General features: G+C 44.1%; 1 protein-coding gene and 1 long non-coding RNA gene across 4 annotated transcripts in view; one reads left to right on the forward strand and one right to left on the reverse strand.

The window, feature by feature from the left end:
• The window catches only part of PDE1A (phosphodiesterase 1A), a 290,701-nt gene that overhangs the window by 231,172 nt on the left and 41,333 nt on the right, over window positions 1-18,196 (reverse strand). The gene's annotated exons all lie outside the window — the stretch shown is intronic.
• The window catches only part of LOC142830203 (uncharacterized), a 29,219-nt gene that overhangs the window by 6,194 nt on the left and 4,829 nt on the right, over window positions 1-18,196 (forward strand). The window contains exon 2 of the long non-coding RNA XR_012905242.1: window positions 17,413-17,544. This is a non-coding gene — a long non-coding RNA (uncharacterized LOC142830203). The remainder of the gene's footprint in view (window positions 1-17,412; window positions 17,545-18,196) is intronic.

Here is an 18,196-nt window from a genome sequence, read left to right on the forward strand (position 1 = left end):
TTGGGGAACAGCAAGACATCATCTGCCATACGGTGGAGGTGAGGGGAATAACAAGAAATCTCTCTGGGATCCCCAAATGCCAAAAGCAAGAATCTTTGGGTGGAAAGGGGAGACTGGGACCTGGAGCATGACTGGAACCCAAAAGCAGAGTCACCAGATGATTATACAAACAATCTTTCCTAATAGATATATTCAACTGATTGCGTAGAGAAAGAAATGCCTGTAATTTTTTTTTTTGGGGGGGGTCATTTCTTTTTAGAAAAGGTGCATACACAAAGTCTGTTTACTGCCTTAGCCTGACCCTTCTTTGGTCACTTCATAGGTGTACAGCTGCTAAGAATTTACTCCACAAGGAAACCACATTACTATACTACCAGGAAGCCTGTAAGTCCAAAAGCAGCCTGAGAAAATGATTATGATGTTTGATGGTCTCCAGTTACCTGGGATGAACTGGGAAAGGATGACCCTTCCCGATGGATGGGAGAAATTCTGAGAATGTGCAGTAGTCCTTTTAAAGTGTTCCCTTAAATCCACAGATAAAGAGAAATAATGCAGTTAAATGCAAATGTGGGTCCGACAGGAAGCTAGATATATTTTAATACTAATACTGTAAATAGACCCCAAGTGGTATATCAGTTTGATAACTGCACTTACACAAAAGCTAAATCAAAATCTATAATATGCCATTTCATAGCAAAAATGAAAGATTCAAGTTTTGAGCCACCTTTGCCTCTCTTGGATAGGGCTACTGGAGCAGAAAGTTGAATTAACAGTGAAAAAGCACTGAAAATGTCCCAGACCCCTATATTGTATGTTTCTCAAGTCAAACCACTTGGGGTGTGTCTAGACTGCAGGGCTTTTTCAAAAAAAGTAGCCTTTTTTCAAAAAAACTTCTCCTGCATCTAGACTACAGCCGTGTTCTTTCGAAATTAAATTGAAAGAACGCGGCTTTTCTTTCGACATTAGTACTCCTATGTCGATCTTGCACAATGTAATGCAAACTGCTTTTTCGAAAGAGAGTATCCAGACTGCCTGGGTGCTCTCTTTTGAAAAAGCGGGTTGCTTTTTTGAAAGTACTGGTTGCAGTCTAGACGCTCTTTTTCGAAAGAGGCTTTTTCGAAAGTATCATTCGAAAAAGCCTCTTTCGAAAGAGGCTTGCAGTCTAGACATAGCCTTGGTGTTAACAGGCACTGCAACGTGTAGGGAGAAGCAGGACTCCAACGGACTGCAATTGCACTTGGTAAAAGACATCAGTGCATGTCTAAATTTCATATTATTCAGGCAGAGAATGCAAGTGAGAAACAACCATGTTCTATTGTATCTAGTACCAGCTAGCCAAAAAGGAAGAGAACCTAGATCCTATTAACTAACTTTCTTTCTGTGGGAAAGAAGCACTTTTGAGAACTTTATCCTTAAGGGAAAAAATACCAAGTTGTAGGCCATGGATTAGAGCAGATACTACAAATCAACACACTTCAAAGCTGGACTGCATCTAAGCTTTACAACCATTGCCACACACCCATTCACCCAGAAAAAGGCAAGAATAAGAATTTCTCCCAACAGTTTCTTGCCGGTTCATATCATGATATACTATAGATTCTTTCAACTGCGTGAAGTTCACTAAAAATCTTTTGATATCTTTAACCAGACAAGCCTTTTTTCCAATTAATATAGGTCTGCCTTCAAACTAACTACAGACTTTATCACTATCCATTATTGTTAAGTCTATTCATTTCCTTGGAACCCACCTGCAACTTCCTGTAGGACTTTTATTCTTGTCTGACGATGGGATAGCAAAAGACAGAAGCTAAATCAGGACCATTGAAAGATGGTGTATGTTGAGTGCCAAAAGCCAGTTAGAGTTAGTTGCAAATATGCCCAGTTTCTAAGCCAAAACACTAAAATATGCACCATTTAGGCTCCTGCTAGTGAAGATGGACTATTGGCTATTGAAATAAGTTCCATGTCAGTGTAAATAACTTTTTTGAAGGACATTTTCATTGCACTATTTTATTTTTTAGAATGTTATCAATTTTAATTGGGATTGTATAAATTTTTAGTTATGAAGAAAAGGGAGAGGAAGAAGTGGGTGAGGGGAGGGCAAGCTAGAAGGAGAAAATTCCTTTGGGATTTAGGATGCTAAAATAGTTTGGGTTACACAAGACAAAACTTGGCATTTCTGGCTCTGAGTCAATGCGATATTATCATTGGCCACGGTGGACAGAATTTCAGTCTTTACTGGAATACATTATAATTATTTTGCCATGTGTTTTCTAAATGCAAACATACAATGATGTCTACGTACTGAATGTTATAACTTCTGAGTAAAGATGATGTCTTCTTGTTAAGGGGTCAGAAAATATCCTTGAAAAAAACAAAGAATTTAAGAGGTAATTACCTTCTGAGGTAATATTGACACATACTAAACAAATAATGAGAGAGAGGAAAAAATGACCACATTGCACAGAAATGTTTTCAGTAACAGCCAAGTGCTAATAGATCTACCGAGAAGGCAGCAAAATTAAAGAGGAGAAATTGGTACCATACAGAATAGTAACATGTCCTGCACTCATGCTACATCATTTCTGCCCATTTTACAGTGGTCACCATTTTTAAAACTAGCCAGTTGTTATTACTGACAATAATAGGCATAGTGTTTACTGCTGTGAGCTGTTCCAGCTCTTTTTTGAAGGACCAAATCAAGATGCTATGCACCATACTAGCTAAGTATTTGTACAATTTGGGTTCATAGGTAACTAGACAGCTACCTCAGTATGTACACAATTCCCTTTAGTAAATTAGAACATTTTAGTAACTACAAGTACTAACACACATTTTAGAGTAACCACAGTACAAAGCATTCTACCGTGCATTTGGCAAAAACACAGTAAAACAGATCAGATCAGATCAGAACTGATGTGTGACGTACTAACAAAGACCAAAAGATTGTCCAACATTGCAAAAAAGACTGGGCTAATCACCAGTTATGAAAAAACAAAGTTTGTTATGGAAAAAAAGAATGCCTAGAACTCCCAGCTCAAGTATTACATTAGAAAACAAAGGATTGAGAGTCAGTTCACATACACTGGTAGTCACTTGCAAGCCAATGGAGATGTCCATAAGAAAATAATGTCATAAATTAGCAAGGCAGTAGACAAGATTTGGTTACTGAAAAATCTGTATCTTAAAGACTAAATGCAAATCTCACTTAAATAGTTTTTCCATCTTCATGTGTGAAAGCTGGAAATCCACTAAAAATCTAGACACCAACAGGCTTTCAAAAGCAAATACCTCAGGAAAGCACTAGGTAAGGGTACACTACAGTGTTAATTAGAGTTAACTTAATTCAAAATAGTTAATTCGAATTAAGCTAATTCAAATTAATGCATCTACACAGAAAACTTATTTCAAAATAGTGTATTGCTATTTCAAAATAGCACATCTACACTGAGTGGACCCTGAACTGAATTTAAGGCTGGCTGGAACCAGTGCTGACAGGGAATCAGGTTAGGACTTAGTGTGTGGAGCTGCTGCCTGAGGCTAACTGAGCTCCCTGCTTAGAGAGACCCTACCCCCACCCCGGACAGACAGTTCTAAGGGTTCTCTGCTACCTTGTCTACCTTGATGAGGGACTGCAAAGCACTCGGCTACATGGAGCCAGAGCTGCCCCTGGGCATGCCGGTTCATCCCATAGGGTCGTTGCCATCAGCCTGGCTGCACTCGCTGCAGGCTGCCATCTGGGGGGTCCAGAGGGGGCTGTCAGGATCCAGGAGGCCCTGCAGGAGAGCGTCCACCCCAAGGAACACTAAGAGCCTCCACAGTCCTCCCCACCGGGGGCTCATGCCCCATTCCTCTCTCACGTCTTCCCACTGACCCCTCCCTACCCTCTCCCCTTCCTGATGTCAAATAAAAGACACGTATGTTCAAAAATATAAACTGGGTTTATTGAACAAAACGGGGGGAGGGATGAACCTCTGAGGAGACCAGGGAAGGGTGGCAGGAGAGGGAAGGGGAAAACTGGGAGGAGAGAGCTGGAAGGGGGAAGCAAGGGGAAGAAGGGGGAGGGGAAGCTCAGCATAGGGATAAGGGTCTTGCCGGGCCAACTGCCTCCCAGCACTATGGGGGAGGGGGCTTCGGCATCCGCCAGGGGATGGGGCAGAGGGTGCAGAGGTTGAGGTTGGGGGTGAGGAGATTGAGGAGGAGGGTGTGAAGGTTGAGGAGGGAGAGGTAGGAGGGGGGGCAGGAGTGGGAGGAGGAATAATAGCTGGGGGTACAGCGGGCACTGGGGCGGCATGGGGCAGCACGCTCTGCACCAGGGCCTGGAGGTGTGAGCACATGGCACAGTCCTGGGCGGAGCCGTACCCGGCCCTGGATGGTGCAGGGCAAGGCTTGCAGGGCCCCCAGGTGCTGGTCCTGGTACCCCTGCCATGTGCTGGTGGTCCGGAGGAGCCCTTGGGTGCTGGAGGCTGTTCCGGCCGGGGTGGTGCGCCCTGCACGGGCTGTGGAGAAAGAAGAGGAGTTGTCAGTTCTCCCTGGGGGCACAGTGGATGATGCCCAGCACCCCCTGTGAGTTGAGGACAACCGTGCCCTGCACCGTGAGAGCTGACGTACTTGCAGAGAGGCCATCGTTGGGATGTCTGGCTCTCCCCGGGAGTGGGAGCTGCCCCAGGACTGCACCCATGCCCCTGTGCTGTATATAGTGCAGCAGAGGTGGAGGGGAGATGTCCCCTGCCTCTGTGTAGCGGGGGCATGTGAAGGAAGGGTGTCCTGCTGGGTCCTGTCCCAGGGTCAGGAGCGTGTCAGGTCTCTTCACACACGTGTGTAGCTATCAGGCCACAGCCCCTGTGTGGCACACAGCTGGAGCCACCTGCCCAAGGGTGGCATGGCATGTGCCTGAATGTGCACAGGTGGCTACATGATCCGTGGGAGGCATGGCCCATGCGCACGGCCCCTGGTCTCCTTCCCCCTCCACCGCCGGGTAGGAGACAGTGATGGTACTTACCTCGTGTGGCCTCTCCTGACAACCCTGCTGATTCCGGTGCTGGGACAGCTTAGGGTTCCCGCTGGTGTGGCACCCTCTGTGCTGGCCCCTCTGTGGCATTTAGGTCATGGCCCTCTGTTCCCGGCTCACTGCCCCTCAGGGTGGCGCGGCCCGCACCGACCCCCAGGATGTGTTCGAGGGCGGGGAAGTAGGGGCAGGTGTCAGCCCCTGCTATGGTGCCACCCCTGGTGGCCCTGGCGTATGCCTGCTGCAGCTCCTTTATTTTGAGGCGCTCCTGCTCTGTGTGCACCTGTGGCCCTTTCTGGCCATGGTGGCCACTATGCGGCCATAGAAGGCTGCATTCCTCTGCCTGATGAGAAGATCATGGACATTGGGGGCCTCCCCCCAAACCTCAGTGAGGTCCATGATCTCCGCACCAGTCCAGGTGGGCGCACTCTTTCTATGGCCCCTGGCTGGCCCTTGGGAGCTGGGGGACTGGGCAGGGGACACCGGGCTGGCACTGGCTGCCTGGCTCATGATGGGGCCACGTGCCAAGTAGCCAGACTCTACCCCTTTAAGGGCCCCTGGGCTGGGGGAGAGGAGAGGAGAGGAGTTTTCCTGGTTGTGCCCAGAGTGGCCAGCAGGGCTCCCTGGGAAAGGCTGGAGGCCCCCTATTTCGAATTAAGTGTCTACACAGCACTTAATTCGAAATAGCTATTTTGATTTGTCATTATTCCTCGTGGAATGAGGTTTACCAAATTCGAATTAAGTGTGCCGCTATTTTGAATTAATTTTGAAATAGCGGTTTGCATGTATAGATGCTATTAAAGTTAATTAAAAATAATGGCTGTTATTTTGAATTAACTTTGCAGTGTAGACAAACCCACAGAGCGGAATGAATGTATAATAAATGCCAAAATGCATCAGAAAGTTTAATAGCCGCTTATCCCCACATTTTTTCAGAACTGAAGATGGAAATATTGGGACCACATTAAGAATAAAGCCAGAGCATGTGCCATGGCATCTGGAAGAATACGCAAAAGGGGGGATTCCTCTATTGAGCAGGACTGAAAAAGGAAAACCACTCTGGGGACTGAATCACATACAGCACATGTAAAAATCAGCCCAGAAAACAACTATGGAGGAGCCCTGTTTTTAATATAAGCAATGTTTGTTGGAGCAGAAAGGATTCAGATTCAGAGATCTGTGATGCTACCACCAAACCAAATTACTGGGTCTCACTTTTAAACAAAGTTGAAAGTCCTCTTTTACATCAGTTCTCACTTTACTTGGCAGGAGTTCCCAGCTGAGACACCTAAATCAAGAGGCAAAATTCATTTTGTATTATCAAATTCCTAGATTACTGCTGGTGTGCTGAATCCTTTAACCTGTGTTTAGAGTTGAGAGGGAAGTTATGCCTCAAATATTCAGTTATATCATAGTGGCATATGTGTAAAAATTGCATAATCCTTTCTATTTAGAGGTACACAAAAAATTCAAAGCACACAAAATATGTCTAAGATTTTAAACAATTTCTCTTCAGATAACTTGCTATAGGCTCTTATTCCACTGCTTGATTCTGCGACTAACACATTTGGAGCCAATAATCACTGCCTCAAAGTAAAAAAAAAAAAAGTATTTGTGACTCATCTGGGACTAATCTGAATTTCATTGTGCAAAGGAGAGAATTTTATCCAGATACTAAAAAGTTCTGCTTTTAATCACAAAATTTCCAGAGTCTAGTTGACAAACATGGGAGATAGCTGGAAAAGTACACACACACATTTTACCAGAGAACAGATGATGAGCTGAAGGTTTCTGCTAGTATTTTTTTTTTCTCGCAACTCTTTGTTCTTGGGTTCCACTTCCACTACCAAGGAATGGCAATCCAAAAAAGAAAAACAGCAGAAACTCCAAAGGTAAATGAGCCTTCTAGTGACCTTCACTCTCTGGAATAGCATCACTAAAAACAAATATCAGAGCACTGTCTCCTTGCTCCTTTCTATTAATTTTTAGAACACTTGATCTGTAGACATCTTGAAAGCTTCCATTCCTGCTGTTTGCAACCCTATTAATAGTGGTAAAATGACACAGAGGGTCCTCCCCTCCTTCAGATATGTAATATCATAAATTAACATAAATCCTGTGCATGACTATGAAATCTGTACTTCTGTCATAACCTTTTGACCACAAGTACCTTTCTATTCAAAAGTACTCTTACTACAAATGATACACTAAACATTTTAAAAATATTTCTCTATCTTAGTTCTTACATGGGCTATATAGTTAGTTCCCAGATTTTACATCTTTCATTTTATATCTGAAATAATTTATCACTTTTGTTGTAATAACAAGTCACCTCCTACGTCTTATTCAAACAAATCTCATTAGAGCCCACTTCTGTCATGTTGCCAACAAGAAGTGATCTTGGAATAATTGTGGGTGACAACTAGTATTCTCTCTTGGTTTCCAAATATATTTATTTTGTCCCTTTAAGCTTTGATCTTGCAAATGACTGAATGTAGGCAGACCACTTAACCATCTGTAGGATCAGGGCTTTTAGTCTGTAAGCTCTTGAAGGCAGAGACTGGATCTATTTTTGTCAGCATTAAATAAGGCTTTGGCAATCATTAGTTTGTTCGGCTAAATTTGAGTAAGTGTTCTTAATTTCAGTGGGCCTAGGTCTTAGTTACACTAAGGGCCCTTTATGTCATTCTGGTAGCATGTATTTATACCCACTTATGATACCCTTCACACTACTGACTGGGATAGACAGCCCAGCAACTTCCAAATCCAAATGATATTTATGTAGTGTGTTCAGACAGCCTTCCATTATTATGAAAATTGCTTTTAAATATCATGATTCATGCAGGAAAGCAATGCTGGTGATTTTGTCTTAGTGCTTACCTTTCCAAATCTCTTTTCTCAAACTTGTGATCTCTTGGGGTGTTCTACACAGCAGAGCTTAATTTGAAATAAGCTACACAAATTGACCTACGTCAATTGTGTAGCTTATTTCAAAATAGCTTATTTTGAAATTAGGAGCATCTAGACAGCACTTACTTTGAAACAGAACACTCTTCCTCCGACTTCCCTTACTCCTTGTACAATGAGGGTTACAGGAGTCAGACTGGGAAGTCTTCCAGCTTAGCAGTATTTCAACATTATTTTGAAATAACTGCCTGTTATGTAGACATACCCTAGGGAGTGCATGCAGTTAATATATTCAACTTGCCAAATTCTTCACAAGGGTCTCCGTTAAACCTAAACCTAATGACTTCTTTGTTTCAGTCTTCACCAAGAAGTTTGCTGATGAAGGGATGCTAGTGGAAAGGGGTAGGTTTAGAAGTTAAAATAAAAAAAACGTACTTAGAAAAGTTAGAGGTCTTTAAATTACCAGAGCCTGAGGAAATATATCCTAGTACACTCAAGGAGCTAATAGAGGAGGTATCTGAGCCTTTAGCTATCATCTTTGAAACATCATGGAATTCCGGAGAGATTCCAAAAGACTGGAAAAAGGCAAATATAGTGCCCATCTATAAAAAGGAAAATAAGAACAAGCCAGGAAACTACAGACCAGTCAGTTTAACTTCTGTGGCAGGAAAGTTAATGGAGCAAGTAATTAAGGAATTCACCTGGAAACATCTGAAAGAAAAAAAGGTGAGAGATAACAGCCAACATGGATTTGTAAAGAACAAATTATGTCAAACCAATCTGATAGCTTTCTTTGATAGGACAACAAGTCTTGTGGATAAAAGTGGTAGATGTTGTAAACCTAGACTTTAGTAAGGCATTTGACATGATCTCCATGACCTTCTTATCAATAAACTAGGCAAATACAAGTTAGATGGGGCTAGTATACGGTAGGTGCATTACTAGATGGATAACCATTCTCAGAGAGTAGTTATTAATGATTCACAGTCATGCTGGAAGGGCATAAAAAGTGGGATTCCACAAGGGTCTGTTTTGAGACCGGTTCTGTTCAATGACTTCATCAACGATTCAGATATTGGCATAGAGAGTACGCTTCTTAAGTCTGCGGATGATATGAAGCTAGGAGGGCATTGCAACTGCTTTGGAGGTTAGGGGTCATAATTCAAAATGATCTGGAGAAACTAGTGAAATGGTCTGAGGTAAACAGGATCAAGTTTAATAAGAACAAATGCAAAAAAAGCAAACATGATTCTGGGACACATTAACAAGAGTGTTGTGAGCAAGACACAAGAAGTCTTACTTCTGCTCTACTCTGTGCCGATTAGGCCTCATTGGAGTACTGTGTCCAGTTCTGGGCTCCACATTTCAAGAAACATGTGGAGAAATTGGAGAAGGTCCAGAGAAGAGCAACAAAAATTATTAAAGGTCTAGAAAACACGAGCTATGAAAGCAGTCTGAAGGAACTGGACTCGTTTAGTTTTGAAAAGAGAAGACAGAGGGGACATGATAGCAGTTTTCAGGTATCTAAAAGAGTGTAACGGGGGAGGGGGGGATTGTTCTCCCTGGCCTCTGATGAGAGGACAAGAGGTAATGGGCTTCAATTTCAGCAAGGGAGGTTTAGGTTGGACATTCGGAAAAACTTCCGAACTGTCAGGGTGGTTAAACACTAGAATAAATTGCCTAGGGAGGTTGTGGAATCTCCATCACTGGAGATATTTAAGAGCAGATTAGATAGACAGCTATCAGAGATGATATAACCATGCTTGATCCTGCCATGAAGGCAGGGGACTGGACTTGAAGATATCTCTAGGGCCCTTCCAGTTCTAGTTTTCTATGATTCTATGGTTCTAATTTGGGGACACAGCTGCATAAAACAAACATCATTCCTTCCCAAACCATCTATTAAGAAAATTCAAATTCTGAACCTATCCTAACTAATTCCTTAGCAGTTCTACAGTACTCCCCTAATTCAATAGTCTTTCCAGGTTCCTCCTTTGTGACACAGTGTTTGTGCTCCTCAATGCATCTCTATCTGGCAGTTTTTCTTCACAGTACCAGCACTGATGACAGATGGGCACTGTGCAACATCTGATGACAGTGGTGTTGCCAGGTGACTCTTCTTGCTATTGAGTGGTTGAATGAGTAGCAGGCTCATTTTGTGTAGGTTTGGGGATCCTTTAGAAAGGGCTCCTCTTTAATTTAAAGTGCACACAGCCTCATCTACACTACTGATGCTGTCAACCTAAGTTATGAAACTTCAATTACCTGGATAACATAGCTGAAATCGACTTACTTAGGTATGCTTATCATGGTGTCTTCACTATAGTATGTTGACTGCTGATGTTCTCCCATCAACTCTGCTTACTCTTCCCATTTTGGTGGACTTCTGGCACTGACAGAAGAGTGTTTGGCAGTTGATTTATCATGTCTATACTAGAAGTGATAAATCAACCCTCTACTGGATCAATTGCTGCTCATCGATACAGCATGTATTGAAGCCATGCCCCAAGTCACCCTGCCTGCTTTTGTGAGAAGCAAGTATCCGTTGGCATATAAGAAAAAGGAAGCTAAGATGAGATGGCTTTGCCTGGCTGGTGTAGGGGTTCCTAGACAGGCAATGGGTTTCTAGGCACCCTACCATTTCTTCAGATTCCAAGCAGAAACGTAGAAGAACTTGTAGTCCTCTAAAAGAGAAAAAAGGAAGTCTGCATTGTCTGCAGCACTCCCACTCAATGCAAGAAAGTTCATTTCCAGATCTTCCATGTGCTGGAGCAGCTTCTGGATGAGGGAGGACTATGTAATACACTCCAAAAAGCACTGCTAGGGACAGAAGAAAAGTCCCTCAGGTATTGGCTGCCATTTCTCTATCAATGGTGGGAGTGCCTACAACGCAGCAGTGGTCTGAGTAAGCAGCTCAGATCAAGCCTCAGAAAGGAACAATCATTTAAACCAGCAGAACAAGCATTTTGGGGTGAGTTATGTCCCAATGGCTTGCATCTCTTCCCCCCCTCCCCCCCATATAACAGATCATGAACAAAGCTGTCTTGAGGATAAGAGGGAAGGTGCAAGAGAATTTTTTGGAATGTACCCCCAACGTAATTGAGACTGACAAAAAAAAAAAAAACCACGGGTGTGAATGAAGCGGGAGGGGAGATCTTCAGAATTACCCAGTCTCCTGCTGCAGAAATGGAGCCTACCTGCTTTTTCTCTTCAGTCTGAAAGGTCTGAAAGAAGGGATATTTTTAGGCTAAACTCACAAGAAAAAGATCTAGAATCTTCCTTAAAATAAAGGCTGGTAGTTCTCCTTCCTAGAGACCCTAGGGAAGCTCTTTCATGAAAGGGTTCCAGCTCACCATGCATGCATTCACCACTAATAAGTTCCTAGAATAAGTTCCTAAACTTTGTCCAGGGTCAATACTTCCCTGGTGCAGTGAATCATTTTTAGTGCACCAGTGCACAAAAAGCAGCCTAGAACTCTCCCCTTTTTGAGACAGTTTGAACATTTGCAAGCAATGAAAAATAAAAAAGACCTGAGCAGAGAAAGTTAAACATACCAAACATGTTTCAGTTTATAAACAATGAATGAGTCATTGTTTCCTGCATGCTCTCCACTTGGATTTCTTGCTCTTGTTTTTCCCCTCTTGGAAATCTTTGTTCATTCATATTTTCAGAATCACATTTCAGAAAATCAATGGCTGCATTGTTTTAACCACATGCTGCAATGGGATTACTTAACATGAGCAGATCTCACGGCTTCTGGAAGAGAGCATGCTGTACCCGCACCCCTCTATAAAGCAAGCTAATTATGCTTGTTCTCTTCTCCTGTCGCTTTTAATGTGGGTACAATATAATTGGCTTTATTAGTCATACTTGTATTTTTTGTATGAATTTAGTGCTCATAAAATTTGTTAGACTGACAGTCTCAGAGAATGGAGACTTCAGCTTAGAAAGCAAACAGGTACCCCACAAACAGTAGCAGTGCAAACTTCCTCTCATGGCCAGTCAACATGCTTTGCCCTAATGCAGGTCAACCTTTTTTCTGGGCAATTATTCTATCAATTAACTTTTCATAAAATTAATAACTATGCACTAAAATAATTAATCAAATCTTTAATATTTTTATCGAAATCACAGTGGAAATTCTTCATTTACCAAAACCCTATTTTTCAGGAAGAAAACAAGTTTTGATACAGGTTGAACCTCTGGGCTGTGTCTACACTGCAACCCTTTTCCAGAAAAGGGATGCAGATTAGACACGTCGGAATTGCAAATGCAGCGGGGGATTTAAATATCCCCCGCTTCATTTGTATAAACATGGCTGCCGCTTTTTTCCGGCTCAGGGCTTTGCCGGAGAAAAGCGCCAGTCTAGATGGGATCTTTCGGAAAATAAAGCCTTTTCCGAAAGGTCCCTTATTCCTCTTAAAATCAGGAATAAGGGACCTTCCGGAAAAGGCTTTATTTTCCCAAATATCCCGTCTAGACTGGCGCTTTTCTCCAGCAAAGCCCCAAGCCGGAAAGAAGCGGCAGACATGTTTATACAAATGAAGCGGGGGATATTTAAATCCCCCGCTGCATTTGCAATTGCGACTTGTCTAATCTGCATCCCTTTTCCGGAAAAGGGGTGCACTGTAGACACAGGCCTGTAGTCCAGGACTTTCTGGTCCAGCAACATCTTGGTCCAGCAGACGTTGCTCTCAGCTTGGAGTGGAACTGGCCAGTGTGGCAACAGAGCCTACAAGGTACTAGAGCCTGTAGCTGGGGGGCAGGAAAGCTAGCGAGGGGGGTTGAGCTCAGAGGGCGGCGGAGCCGCAGCTTGTGGGGCCAGGAGCTCCTGCAGGGGTGCTGCATTTTGAGGGAGTGGGAGGCTGGTGAGAGGAGCCCAGTGGGGAGGCTGGCACCCAATCTCCCAGACCTCCCCTAGTCTAGAAAACTCCTTTGTCTGGGACCAGTCCAGGTACCGGACCAGGGAGGTCCAACCTGAATATGAAAAATGTTGATGATTTAAAACCAATTTTAATACAGGCAGTCCCCGACTTATGCGGATCCGACTTATGTCGGATCTGCACTTACGAACGGGGCTTTTCTCGCCCCGGAGCTCACGGGCGGCGGGTCGCCACCCGTGTCCTCCGGGGTGAGAAAAGTTTCTCCTGGTCTCCCCAGTCTGCTGGGGGGGGGGGGGTCCAGCAAAGCCGCTGGGCCCCCCCAGCAGACCAGGGACACCCGAGCAAAGCCATGCTCTGCACCTTTTGCACCCCCGGGCAGGCTCCTGGGAGTCGCCAGGCTGGTCCTGGGGATCACTGGAGGGCTGGGAGCCCTCGGGTGGCTGGCTCATCCTGTGGCAGGTGCAGGGTCTGCTGGCACAGGTGCTTGCAGCCTTGCAACTGGCACAAACTGTGTAGCCAGCCCGTGGCCCTTTAAGGGCTCCGGGGCTGGGAGGGGGGCAATAGAGTTTCCCTGGTGTTGGCCAGAGTGGCCACCAGGGAAACCTGGGCAGCCTTAGCCTCCCACTAGTTCGAATTAAGGGTCTACGTAAAATGAGGTTTACCTAGTTCGAACTAAGCGCTCCGTTAGTTCAAATTAAGTTCGAACTAACGGAGCGCTAGTGTAGCGCCTAGGAAAGTTAGTTCGAACTAACGTCCCTTAGTTCGAACTAACTTTGTAGTGTAGACATACCCAAAGAGACCAGTTGCATTCACATCCAGAAGCCTCACAGCACTGAACTGTGGAATGATCAAGTGGAAAAGACAGCATTAGCAGTCATTTGGGCACCCAGAAACCCCTGTGCGTATCTGTTCAGCTTAGATTTTAAACATAGAAACAAATCACAAGCCCTTAGTGCCATCACTAAGTTTTAAACCACTGGCTGACCTTCAACCTAGGATTCAAAGATTTCAACTACAGCTGATGTGATTTTCTTTCAAGACTGAACACCCGAGGGAAAGTGTCTACTACTATGAGTGCTATCTAAACCCTGATTAAGCAGCCACCAACAGAAGAGGATCAACTTTAAAGAAAGATATTTAAGTTCACATTGATCATGTCTTGGCAGCAAATCTTGCATCTTCCAAAGGGCTTCTGCAAATTAAAGATGAACTAAAGGATGAGACTTACCAGAAAACTAACTTCACTCTGCTAAAGAAGGTGGGGTTGAAACAGTCAATTTCCAATAGACCTACCACCACATCAGCAGGGCCAATCAAAATGACCATCACATAGCTTATGGGCTGTTTCTGGAAGGCTGGCACATTTTTATCCTTAAAATGCTTTCTAAGATCCACAAAGGACACCAATATACAAACAAATGTACAGCATGAACACAACAATTATCTATATGGTGGCACAGTGTGAATAGGCAAATTCAAACCTTAGTAGAAAGCTGCATGCTATGTAACAAAAATAAGTAAATACAATATAAGAAGTCACCAAAACCACTACTCTCAGCAAAGCTACTGACAGACCTTGGCAGATGGTAGCCACAGATTTGTTTTTCTGGAAAGGACACTTGTATATTAGTATTGCCAATCACTTCTTCAGATATTTTGGACTTGGCTATGCTCATCAGCACAGGTCATCCAGAAACTAAAGTAAATATTTGCAAGACTTGGAGTTCCTGAGGATCCCATATCCGATGATGGAATTTAGAAAACAGGATGCTGAAATCAAAATTCTGTAATAATAAAACTTTCAACATTCGGCACAGGAAAAAAGCGCTATCTGAACTGAGACCAAGGAACAAAGTTTGACTCAAAAGCTCCCAGACATTCAGAACTATATGGAACTCATCAGAAATGTCTCTATCCTAACCACCAGAAACTCTAAAAGGAGATTTCTGAAGAAATCTGGTTCATTTTCATTATTTCTCATCACTGGAGGTATTCTGTCAGTATGCAAGCCCCGCCCACAGGAAACTCCATGCACAAACTCAAAAGCAGAGAGAACAACGTCTGGAAGACTGATCAGACACTCTCTAAGGGTATGTCTACACTGCCACCCTAGTTCGAACTAGGGTAGCTAATATAGGCCTTCGAAGTTGCAAATGAAGCTCTCTTAGGCTCCTAAGTGGAACGAGGTGTACCGGTAGTTCGAATTAGAGAGCCTAATTCGAACTACCTACTCCATGCTGCGTGTAGCCACGGGCACAGAGTCCACACTAAGGGAGATTTAAAAATGGTGGCACCCGACAAGATGCAAATGAAGCCCGGGATATTTAAATCCTGGGCTTCATTTGCAACTTCGAATGCCTACATTAGCCACCCTAGTTCGAATTAGGCATACCCTAAGAGACATACCCTAAGAGCTTATATTTAGAATATTTCCCAGGACTATTTAAATAGAAAAGAGAACATACCAGTATAAGTATTTATAAGGAATTTGAAGTTTGGTTTATCATTTAACTATTTAAAATGATGCATATACATAGAAGTTTTAATCTTTCTAATAAAACCAAGGGAAGTGTGGGATGATTATAGGATTGTCTCCACAGTTACTAGATAGGACCAGAATATGTGTTGCAGGGAGAGCTTTATAAAATGAGGGTATGTCTACACTACAAAGTTAGTTCGAACTAACAGACGTTAGTTCAAACTAACTTTCATAGGCACTACACTAGCGTTCCGTTAGTTTGAATTTAATTCGAACTAACGGAGCGCTTAGTTCAAACTAGGTAATCCTCATTCCACGAGGATTAAGCCTAGTTCGAACTAGCTAGTTCGAATTAAGGGGTGTGTAGCCCCTTAATTCGATCTAGTGGGAGGCTAGCCCTCCCCAGGTTTCCCTGGTGGCCACTCTGGCCAACACCAGGGAAACTCGTCTGCTCCCCTCCCGGCCCCGGACGCCTTAAAGGGGCACGGGCTGGCTACGGTGCCTGTGCCAGGTGCAAGCCTGCCAGCACCCAGCCAGCAGACCCTGCACCTGGCACGGATCGAGCCACCCACCTGATGCCCCCCAGCTCTCCCCCTCTTCCCGGGACCAGGCTGGCGGCTCCCGGGAGCTTGCCCGGGACCGCAAGAGGCGGGCACCCGCCTGGGCTAGAGAGGACATCATGGACCTCATCAACAATCTCCGCACTAGGCACAGGAAAGTGGCCGGCTAGGGCAGGAGAGCTACCAGCCTGGCCACCCAGGAGCAGGTGTGCAAGAGAATCAAGGGGGTCCACTGAGACCCCCGACCCTGAGCCCTGAGCTTACAATGGCCGTCCTGGGTCAGACCAAAGGTCCATCTAGCCCAGTAGCCTTTCTGCCGACAGCGGCCAACCCTAGGGACCCTAGAGGGGATGGACCAAAGACAGTGACCAAGCCATTTGTCTCGTGCCATCCCTCTCCAGCCTTCCACAAACCTTGGGCAGGGACACCACTCCTACCCCCTGGCTAATACCACTCCATGGACCCAACCTCCATGACTTGATCTCACTTCCCTTTAAACTCTGTTCCAGTTCTAGCCTTCACAGCCTCCTGCAGCAAGGAGTTCCACAGGTTGACTCTTTGCTTTGTGAAGAACAATTTTCTGTTACTAGTTTGAAGCCTGCTACCCATTCCTTTCCTTTGGTGCCCTCTAGTCCTTCTTTATGGGAACTAATGAAGAACTTTTCTGTATGTACCCTCTCCACCCAACTCCTGCTTTTAGAGACCTCTATCCTGTCCCCCCTCCGTCTCCTCTTTTCTAAGCTGAAAAGTCCCAGTCTCTTTAGCCTCTCTTCATATGGGACCTGTTCCCAACCCCTCATCATTTTAGTTGCCCTCCCCTCTCCCAGCATCTCTCTTCCCCTGTCCCACCTCCTTTTCCCAGTCTCCCCCAGTTTTGTTCAATAAAGACAGATTCCATTTTGGAAGACACGTTATCTTTATTTTGTACATCAAGAAGAGGGGCTAGGGAAGGGTAAGTGGAAGGAAGTGAGGGAGGAATGGGGCACGAGGCCCCGATGGGGAGGACTCGGCTGGCTCTGCGGGCTTCTGGGGGTGGAAGCTCTCCTGCAGCCCCCCAATTGCCCCCTCTCCCCAGATGGCAGCCTGGGGCAAGTGCAGCCAGGCTGATGGCCAAGTGCTGTGATGTGCCTAGTGTGGGTAGTCCGGGCACTCCAAGCCAGGACTGCTTTGCAAGCGGAGCACCCCTGAGAACTGTCTGTCCAGGGTGGGGGTCGGGACCCTTTAAGCACAGCCCTCGGCTAGCCTGAGACAGCATCTCCACGCTCTAAGTCCTCCTCTGATGCCCTGCCGGCACTGCTTCCGGCCATCCTTAACCCCAGTTCAGGATCCACTCCGTGTGGACATGCTAGTTCGAATTAGCAAAACGCTAATTCGAACTAGTTTTTTAGTCTGGATCCGTTAGTTCGAATTATCTTAGTTCGAATTAATGTTGTAGTGTAGACATACCCTGAGGAACTTCCCAGTCCTGGAGTTCATTAAGTACAAAAAGCCAGATTTTAAGTAGTACCTATGCCCTCACTCTACAGGAAACAAGTTTGAAAAATTGTATTAATATAATTTATCCCTATTTTTCAGAGAACTCTACTCATATCCAGCTGGGAAGGAATAATCTTCTGGAGACTGAATGGTGGATCAGGCTTCATGTCTATTTAATTCCACTCTCTCTGCTGTAGCTGACAAAGATGCCACATAGCATCACTTGTGATGGTACTGTATTAGGAGATGTAGACACTTTTGGACAGCAGATTAGAATTGACAATACACATTTATACAGTATAAACCATTGAACTCATTTTGACATAGGTCAGATGTGAACCATTAGTCTGGAGATAAAAGAATGCCAACTCTCATGTGTTTCCCAAATCCTCATCAGACAGATTTAAAATACTATGAAATTACTTTAAAAAAAACTGTAACAAAACCAAAAATTGCCATTGAATATTTCCCCTCTACATGAGTTACTTTGGCATCAGCTGCAGCTTTGGTAGATGTATTTTAAGTTACTAGTTTTCTTTTCTACTTCTATCTATAATACACTTGGCACAAACAATTGGTCCATTAAACATCTCACTTTAACAGTCACCAGATTCATTTCTCTAAAAATGTTTTAAGATAGAATGTATATAATATTAGAGAGAGAGGTCTGAGTAGTTTCTACAACCCACTGCCATGTACAATACATTTAAGTTTCTTTAATTCAAGCAGATAGGATCTGGTGATTTCAAATGTTAATTTGAAAATAATGATGTAAATAACCAAGAAATGAATTTTTAATGATCTTGTATCTGAAATCATTAAACACAGAAATATGTACATTCATTATAAGTACTCTACCATCATCCTGGTGATACAAACCACA

Source organism: Pelodiscus sinensis, chromosome 7, assembly GCF_049634645.1.
Source record: "Pelodiscus sinensis isolate JC-2024 chromosome 7, ASM4963464v1, whole genome shotgun sequence".
Lineage (NCBI taxonomy): Eukaryota > Metazoa > Chordata > Testudines > Trionychidae > Pelodiscus > Pelodiscus sinensis.